The sequence below is a fragment of the Lactuca serriola genome, chromosome 9, assembly GCF_051521515.1.
Source record: "Lactuca serriola cultivar US96UC23 chromosome 9, Lser_US96UC23_V15, whole genome shotgun sequence".
NCBI classification, from domain to species: Eukaryota; Viridiplantae; Streptophyta; class Magnoliopsida; order Asterales; family Asteraceae; genus Lactuca; species Lactuca serriola.
The window spans coordinates 206133316-206142359 of record NC_136416.1 but is presented as its reverse complement, the minus strand read 5'-3'; the positions used below and the strand labels follow the sequence as shown (position 1 = coordinate 206142359).

The 9044-nt window shown below is 34.6% G+C and overlaps 1 long non-coding RNA gene across 2 annotated transcripts; it reads left to right on the top strand.

The window, feature by feature from the left end:
* Positions 1 to 1997, top strand: LOC145076738 (uncharacterized). 2 transcript variants are annotated; one of them, XR_013692781.1, is made up of 3 exons: positions 1 to 483; positions 688 to 776; positions 1394 to 1997. It is a non-coding gene; the product is annotated as an uncharacterized LOC145076738 (long non-coding RNA). The 2 variants fall into 2 exon arrangements; XR_013692780.1 differs by lacking the exon at positions 1394 to 1997 and adding an exon at positions 823 to 1387.
* The last annotated feature ends 7047 nt before the right edge of the window (positions 1998 to 9044 follow it).

Below are 9044 nucleotides of genomic sequence, written 5' to 3'. Positions count from 1 at the left end.
TATCCCTTTTACATTTCTCCGATTTTGCTTTTTCAGGGCTTTGCCACCAACTATTTGTATATATGTTTACAATTAATGGTTCCTCTAATTCTAGATTTCTGGATCATCAATTTTTATTGATAATCACAACATAACCATTGTTGTTAATTTTCAGTAAACAGTTGGTCTGTTAAATTGATTTTTAAATATGTAGTAAACATGAGGTTTTTCTGATCATATCATATGTGATAAAGTGTTGAAGAAGGGAGAGGAAGAAAGAAAAGTCAGGAAGGTAGTGGTGATCATGTGATTGACAGGAAGTATAAGCCTAGGAGGAAAATTGGTAATGGATCTTTTTGACAGCTTTATATGAGTACATTATTTATTTTCTCATATCGTAGCACCTTTGTTGTTCTTATGTTATACTTTTTTGTTGCATTCTTCAATGGTTTCCTTTTCCTCCGAGGAGTAATTGTTCAAAGATGAGAAGTTACAGAGAAAATGGTATGTATATGGGGTTTTACATTTATATATAGTAGAATACACAATAGTTGGTGTTCCCCACGTTAAATGGATTGGATTTGAAGGAGAATATAATGTTATTATTGTTATTAGTGACTTTTATATAATTCCATTTTACATTCTAATTATTGTTCCAACATTTTTATGTCAACAAACCCACTATACAACCTTATTCATGTTTCACAGTCGGTGTTCCGCACCTTAAATGGATCGGAGTAATGAGGTCCATGCTGCTATTAAATCAACATGACAATGAAGTTTTGCATGCTCGAATGGTACCAATATATATATATATATATTTGACTTTTTTACCCTTTGTAGAATGGAATTCTATCTTGCTGGATTGGTGACATTTATATTTGAAGCAAAATCATGTTAATTTTATAATAGATTGTTTTCTCCTGTGATATTGGCAATTTATATGTCATTAAACAAACTAATACAACAAACAAAAAAAATCCTTATAAAATCTATTATAACACAACCCCAAAAAGTTGGAAAAAAAAAGGACTTTTTTATTGTTTTCATCAAAATACCAAAATCAAGGATAATATCAACAAATGTAATATGATATAATGCTCAATTTTTAGCATTACAAGATAAATAACAAAATTTACCAAAATAGATTCTCAAAAACAAACTAATTGCTTTATTTGGTATTGTAAAATTGAAGGCTATACCGAAATATTAGTGAATGAGAATTAAAATAAGAGAAATTAAATTGGATCAAAATCTGAAGATAAAAGAACCTTAACTACAGGATATAATAATTAATTGGGAAATTGGTGGCTTTTTGTGATATTACATATACAATGTGGTTATATTATTATTATATAAGGAATTGTTATTTATTTATTTATTTATTTATAAATAATAGCTGTTTCCTCGGCAGTGGCAAATGAAATTGTGGCCTCGTGAATAAGGTCCCCACCACATCATGCTGCTCCTCTCAACCTTGTGTTTTACTTGGCCCCAAAAATAAGTGGTTGTTGTTTCACTTTCAATGATTATTTTTATTCAAATTGGATGATAAAATATCTCCTAAACAAGATAATAAGACAAAATGAAATCTTTTTTGGCTCAAAGTAGAAGAAAAGAGTTGTTCTTATCGTATCTTCTTTTAAAATAATTGCCACTAGGCTCACAGTAAATTGACAATTGATGTGATCATCAATTACTGTTTTTCATTATTAGTTAAATGGACGTCTTAATTTCATAGATAATAGAGTAAACTAAACTGTAAATTGGTCCTTGTGTTTGGTATAATTAGGGATATTGTCCCGAAATCTTTTCAATTTATATTATTAGTCCAAAAGCTAATTTTTTTTAATAGTTTTGGTACTCAAAAACTTAAAAAACTGTGTTTCATTTTCAATTTCTTTTTTACATTATTCAAGTATTTTCTTAATATTCCGTTTCTAATTTCATTTTTACATTATTTAAGTATTTTCTTAATATTCCTTCTTTCTAATATGTGTATTTGGTCTGTGTTTGTTTTAATAGATGGGATCTAGTCCAAGATTATTTCCCATAAAAACTTTAATCAAAATCACTCCATTCTAGATTACAAATCGAGCAAGATCAAACATAATATAATCAAAGCAAGATGAAGATCAAAAAAATCAAGCAAGATGAAGACCGGAAACCTTCAACGAGATCCATTAGAACAGGGGGAGTGGGCAGCGGCCCCTGCCTCACTTGAGTGTCACATCAGCAAGAACACCGCCCCTGGGTGCAGTAAAGGTGCGGTAGGGGGTCCACTGGCGACATTCCAAGGGAGCACTCATTCAAACAATATGATTGGTCCTTTTTTTCTTATCACCTCATGACTGGTCTTTTTTATTTATTATAAAAATAAAAAATTACCTAAGTGTGACACCACTCTTTGGGTGTGGTATGAAACTACACTTTTGTGGTAGTTGTTGACGTGTCGCCTACGTGACAGTAAAATGAGTGCAACTTTTGTAGCACCACTCCCTCCAACTTTACTGACATCCGTGTCGATGTTTCTAACCTTAAAATCAACACTTGTCAGCTTTAATATCAACATCTTCCCGGACGAACAAAACCTAAAAAATCAATTCTCAGTGTTATGATTCTTAAACTTATATTCTTAATCCATTCTATTTTGGGTTCGTGTTCTGAAACTTGTGTTATTAATTCATCCTCTAAAAACCCTAAAGAACCTGCAGCAAGTAGAACGATGGTGGTGCTCTAGGGACTGCTTTCTTGCTCTCAAAAAATTATCAATCGAATGGCAATATGAATGATCTCAACCTCTTTTCTCAGATTATCAAAGCTTGTGAGTCATTTTCTACATACTCCAAGTATCATCTCTAGTAATCTATGTGACGTCGATTCTACCATAAAGGTTTAGTCATGTATCAAAATAAGTAGATTCTATTGTTGTACTCCTAAAATCTAATTACACCAAGTTCACAAATCTATTACAAATAATGATATGAGAGGTGGCATGTGTTTTGATTCTTGTTAGGGTTGATTGTGATGTTGGTGGTTTGGTGTTCAATGGCCAATTTTTGATAAAAGTTTCACAAATTATGGCTCATGATTTAAAATTACATGATTTAGAGCAAGTGGCTTGTTTTGGTGTTCGATTTTGGGGGAAATGAAACGCTATGTTGCTATTATAGTGGGCTGGGCTCATTCTTATAGTTTTAATTATTAAAGTACTAAAGTGATATAGAAAAGGAACTAAAAGAGCAAAACAAACAATGGAGTCAATTCTAAAAAAACAAAAAAACAAAATTGATTTTCAAGTTAAAAAGATTTTTGAACATATTCATAGTTTATTGCAAACTAGATAATTTTTTTAAAAATTACTTAAGTAGTTATTGAATATTAAAAATATAAATCAATAATAATAATGTTTATAAATGATTAAAAAATTATATTTATCTAAAATAAATATTAATATATAGTTTACAGAAAAATATTATAGATCATCAATTTCAATATTTCAATATAAATGGTATTTTGGTCCATATACCTCATTTACACGATTCACAATTGTCATGATGAACGATTTAACATACAATGGCCGATAATAACAATGCTACACTAAAAATATTGATATGTTTTTCATGAAAACAACAGTAACCGAACATACATACATATCGAACATAGTTATTGACCCATATTAATTGTAAACCTATATTTGTAGCGAAGAAAAACCTTTTCAAATCACGATAAGCTAGGTATCTATTGGAGTACATTGCAAAAGAGAATATTTTATTATAACGAACATCGATTTAAAAAGAATAATAATAACTAAGTGAGAAAATACTTTACAAAACCTTTGTGGATGCTCCGAGTATGGCCCAAGTCTTTTAAAAAATTAATTTTATCCTTTGACGTATAATCTTTTAAAACTGTAATTTTATAATAAATCTTTTAAAATATAACTTTATTTATTAATTATAAGAAACGACCCTACCTCTAAATATCTCTTGTCCTAAATTCATGTTTGATGGATGATTTTGCTGCCAATCACATGGAATACGGGGTCAAGGAGAGATGATATGCATAACAGTGCTGATTTGTCATTATTTATTGGTTTCTGGTCATCCGTTTTCTTTTACAGTAAGGTTTTCCCATTTTGTTTTCTCCTAAAAAAACATTTAGTGTAAATTAAATGAATGGTCCTTATGTTTTAGAGTAATTTGCATGTTTGGTTTCTGATTTATTTTTTTAATTCGAAAAATCCCTACTATTTGTTTTTGTTACGCACTTGGTTCCTGTCTTATCTAAAAAGACTATTTTTCCCTTGATTTTTAATTTATTTAAATAAACACACCCCAACCTCACCCCCTCACCTTACCTCACCTACCTCATCAATTTTCATTATTTAAATAATAGTCTTTTTAGGTAAGACAGAGACCAAACGCGTAACAAAAACAAACAGTAGAGACCAAGCGCGTAACAAAAACAAATAGTAGAGACCTTTCGAGTTAAAAAAATAAGTTAGGGACCAAGCGCGCAAGTTACCCTAAACCATAGGGACCATTCGTGTAATTTACTCAAACATTTAGCGGATTATGGCATTTTACCCCAAGTATGAATTATGGCATGGAACACAATTGCTAATTGGGTGTGTTGTTGGTTTTGATAGCTCGGGAAGCCGGCAGGGCAGCAACTAGGGATTTCTTTCAAGGAGCTTCTGCATTCGAGGTGAGTTTTTCTCACTGTACTTATGGGTCGAAGGCACCAAGGTCGTGTTGGATAAGGTGTCTAAGTCCATAACTATTTCTGGTATGTACTAGACCCGACCCAGCATGGTCCATTTGGGTTGCATGACACCATGCAATTGGATAGACTAAATGAGAGAAATAACATTTGTGGTTTATTAATATATTATAAGTTCTAATATATTAATAGTATTATTTAATTAGTTTGATCAAGAATTAATTTAGAATTAATTATGTTATCAAAAGATAACTAATTAAATATATGGGTTGATTATGTAAATCATCCATAACTTGTATAGTGGGCTAAGACACTCCATGGATTATCAAGTTGGGTTAAACCCATAGGATGCTCCATGGGAGTTACAAACCCATGGGTCATGGAAATGAAGAGTCATGACACATTAGGGTTTACATGGTGCAACCCTAGATGTGTCAACACTATATAAGGAACATACTATCTACCAAAATCGGCTACACAAGGGAACAAGAGGGCTGGGCCGATTTTTAGAGTCTGTGCATTCTCTCTAAAGTCATTCCAAAAGCATTTGGTGTTGTGTGAAGCATTTGAGGCATCACACTTGTGGCGCTAGGCTCACAAGGTTTCAAGGAATCAAAATCAACTACAAGGTATGTATTTCTAGCTATCCTTTTAGGATTAAAGTTCCCATGTATGCTAGATAGGATTATGAACCTTGGAAACCAAATTTTGCATGTATTTAGACAAACATAGATCCAAGGTTTATTAGGGTTTCATGTACACTTAGGAAGTGTTAGAATGCTCAAAACGCATCAGGTCGGTCCCTTTGGATTGTTATCTCGGTTTATCGTATGCTTGAATGTTGTAGTGATCTATGAGATCGGTATCCTGGTAGATAGGATGTTGTCATTCTTAGTAATCTGTTAGATCTGTCCGTTATTTGTTCTGGCTATATGTTTTCCAGTAGCATGTGTTGATGTAGTGTGGTTGGGATGAGACTGTACTGCTTTGTGTTGCCAGTCAACAAACCCTATAATATTTATATTGGTATGTTATATGCCTGCTTATCTGTTATGTGTATGTCGACATGGTTTGTGGCTGGGTTGAGGCGGACCTGCTTAGTACTAGAGGCCAATAGATCCAGGGCGTCCCAGATAGACTGAAGGCCAGTAGGGCGTACCAGTCAGGCCGAAGTCCCAGAGAACGGTCCAGACAAGTTGAAGGCCCGGTAGGGCGGTCCAGACATGTTGAAGGCTTTGTATACATACTATTATTTGTATAGGTTATTTTTTTGGGTGTTGGTATTTTTGAGGAAAATCACGAAGCTTCGTGCTTATAGTTTTGGTTTATGGTTTCAGGTACTTCGGTGAACCGTGGCAAGGTGAAGTCATAACCGTACACATCCTCGCGTTTTGGGCTTATGATTTCTTGGAAGCTCTGATAATGTGAATGTTTTGAAAACTATGTTGAAAGAGATTGTGATTTTTAAATAATGTTTTGGGAACAATGGTTTTTATAAATACTGTTGGATTAGTGTCTAAGTCCATAACTATTTTGGTATGTACTTTACCCAATGGTGCATGGTCCTTTTGGGTTGCCTTCACCAAAGCAACTTGATAGGATGAATTATGAAGAGAAAGGATTAATTATGATTTATTAATATATTATGAGAATAATATATTAAGGGAGAAATCATATTGTTTAATTAATATTAGTCAAGAATTAATAAGAATTAAGTTTGTGGCTAAAAGACATTAATTAAACTTAAGGGACTAGAACTATCAATTGTGTGATAGTTGAATATTGGGCTAATAGACTCCATATTAAAGGGGTGGACGAATTCTATGAGGAAACCCATTAGAAATTGTCCAAAGGCCTTTAAGAAAGGGGTTCATGGGTTGCTTAGGGCCTAAGTATCCAAATTAGGGTTTCCTTGTTAGATAACCCTAATAGCCTCACTATTTAAAGAACCCTTAAGCCTCAAAACCGTGGTGAACTAATTGGTTAGGGTTTCCACACGTTTTGGGCAGCCTTCTTCTCTTCTCTTCTTCATCCTCTTATTCTTGGTGTTTGTGAACCATTAGAGGAGTGACATTTGTGACTCGAAGCTTTCTAAAGTCATTACAAGGAGGATTTGAGATTTTTATTGCTACATAACGATCAAGGTATGATCTAAACCCTATTTTATATGTTATATTGATTATCATATGCTAGGTCTAGGCTTTATAGTCTTGGATGAATTGCATGTACAATAGAGAAACCTAGATCCAAGCATTAGGGTTTGTATGAGCACATAGGATGTTCTTATAGCTAAAACCCATCAAATACTTCTATAGAAAAAGGGTTAATTTGAAAAGTTTAAATTTTATGAAATTTTTGGGATGTTACAAGTTGGTATTAGAGCCTTGGTTTGAGAGAATTATAGGAACGCTCGTGTGAATCCAGTCTCAAACTAAGGAAAAAGATTTTCAAAATGATTTTCAAATGGTTTTCAAAATACTTAAGGAGGATGTGATGTGTACGATTAGTCGGAGCCAGTAAGTAGACCCCAAAATACCATACTATTATTTGATATTGTGATATGTTGAAACAACATGCTAGTTATAGGCTAGTGATCTTCAGGAATTACATGATAGAATTGCCTGATTATATGATGCATGATAGCCTAGGACTCTTCTTTATATGAAATTGACGTCATTATTGTAGTTTCTTAGTGTATGCGTCATAGTTATACATAACTAAGAATCTATAGCTTGAGAATATTTGGTTTGGTTGTATTTCCTGTTCCTTGTCTGGTTGTGGGCTTAGAGTAGGACCGAGTATTCGACTGTCTATAGGATCCTGTCTTATGTATGGCTAGCATACACGAGTGTTGTAGGGTTGGCGGAAGTTTCATGAGTGGGTGCAGTGTTTAGCGGGCCAGCGCGAAGAATGATTAGCCACTCTTGAGAGAGTGAGGGTCGGGCGAAGGTGTACCTGTCGTGCTGGAAGTTAGAGATCGAGGATTTCACACGAGGATGTGTCTGATTTTATTGCATCTTAGTGCTAGTCGGCTTCTCTGCTTGAATGTTGCTTGCATTGTGCTTGGTGGGACCCATGTTGACGGGAGCTAACTGTAACATCCCAAGCCCAGGTATACCTTGCAAACCTTGATCTTTTGAGCATTTGTACATTTTGGCCCTTTTTTGAAAAAGGAGGTAAATGAGTATGTGGGGCGTACTAGAGTGTACGCTCAGCGTACTCATATACTTGTTTATGACACGAAGTCCACCTAGTATGTTGGGCATACCAGAGGGTACGCGAAGCGTACTAGGCCCATAATGAAAACCCTAATTATTTTTGAGTCCCCTATATAAAGGATATGATGGCCTCATTCCTGGCCACCATTCCCAGACACCAAACACTCCTAACTCTAAATCATCGTTCTTATAGCTTGTGAGTGCATTTGTGAGCTTGTGAGTGCATTTTCGAGCTTGTGAGTGTAATCTTGTGTTCTTGGAGTGGAGAAGAAGGAGTGGAAGTCCAGGCTTTTGGATCTAAGCTTAGCTGTGTGGACATAGAGGTATAAAGCTTCAAGCTTTCTCACTCTTTTGATTTGTGCATTTATATGGAGCATTTTAGGGTTTTGTCCCAAAAGATGGAGACTTTATGAGATAATGAGCTCCAGAGACCTTGACCAACCCCCTTTCAGTGTATTTTGTGCAGTAAAGTCATAAAAATCCAATCTAGGATGTTAGGAGCAAGCCATGCATGCGTTATGAGCTTTATGAGGAAAGAGGATGAGTGTTTTGAGTGTTCGTAACCTAATCAGCCATGCAAAGGCTTAAAGTCGTTGACTTTATGGATTAACAGATGTTAGGGGGTTTAGATCTGTGGTTTGAGCCAAGCTCTTAACTAATTAAGACCAAATATGTGAGGAGAGTGAAACTGGGACTTATGCTGGGCGTAATCCCAGTACATGCAGCGTAGGGGTCGAGCATCTCCGATATATGCATTGCAGCTGAGTATGCCCAACGTAGAGAGCTAGTACGCACAACGTACTCCCTGCCGTTGACTTTGGTTGACTTTTAGGGTTTTGGTCAATGTGTGGTCTATTGAGCCCATGGAGGGGTAACATGGTCTTTTTAATGGGTTTTGAGCAAAACATCAATCCTATGGTGTACATGCAAACCCTAATAGCTTTTGGATCTAGTTTGTCTAATGAACATGCAATTGGATATCCAAAGCTATAAACCCTAGATCTAGCATACAATTAATCATATTAACATAAAATAGGGTTTAGATCTAACCTTTGATTGTTATATAGCAATAACAATCTAATCCTTGGCTTCAGAAAGCTTAGTCCCTCAATTGTTGCACCT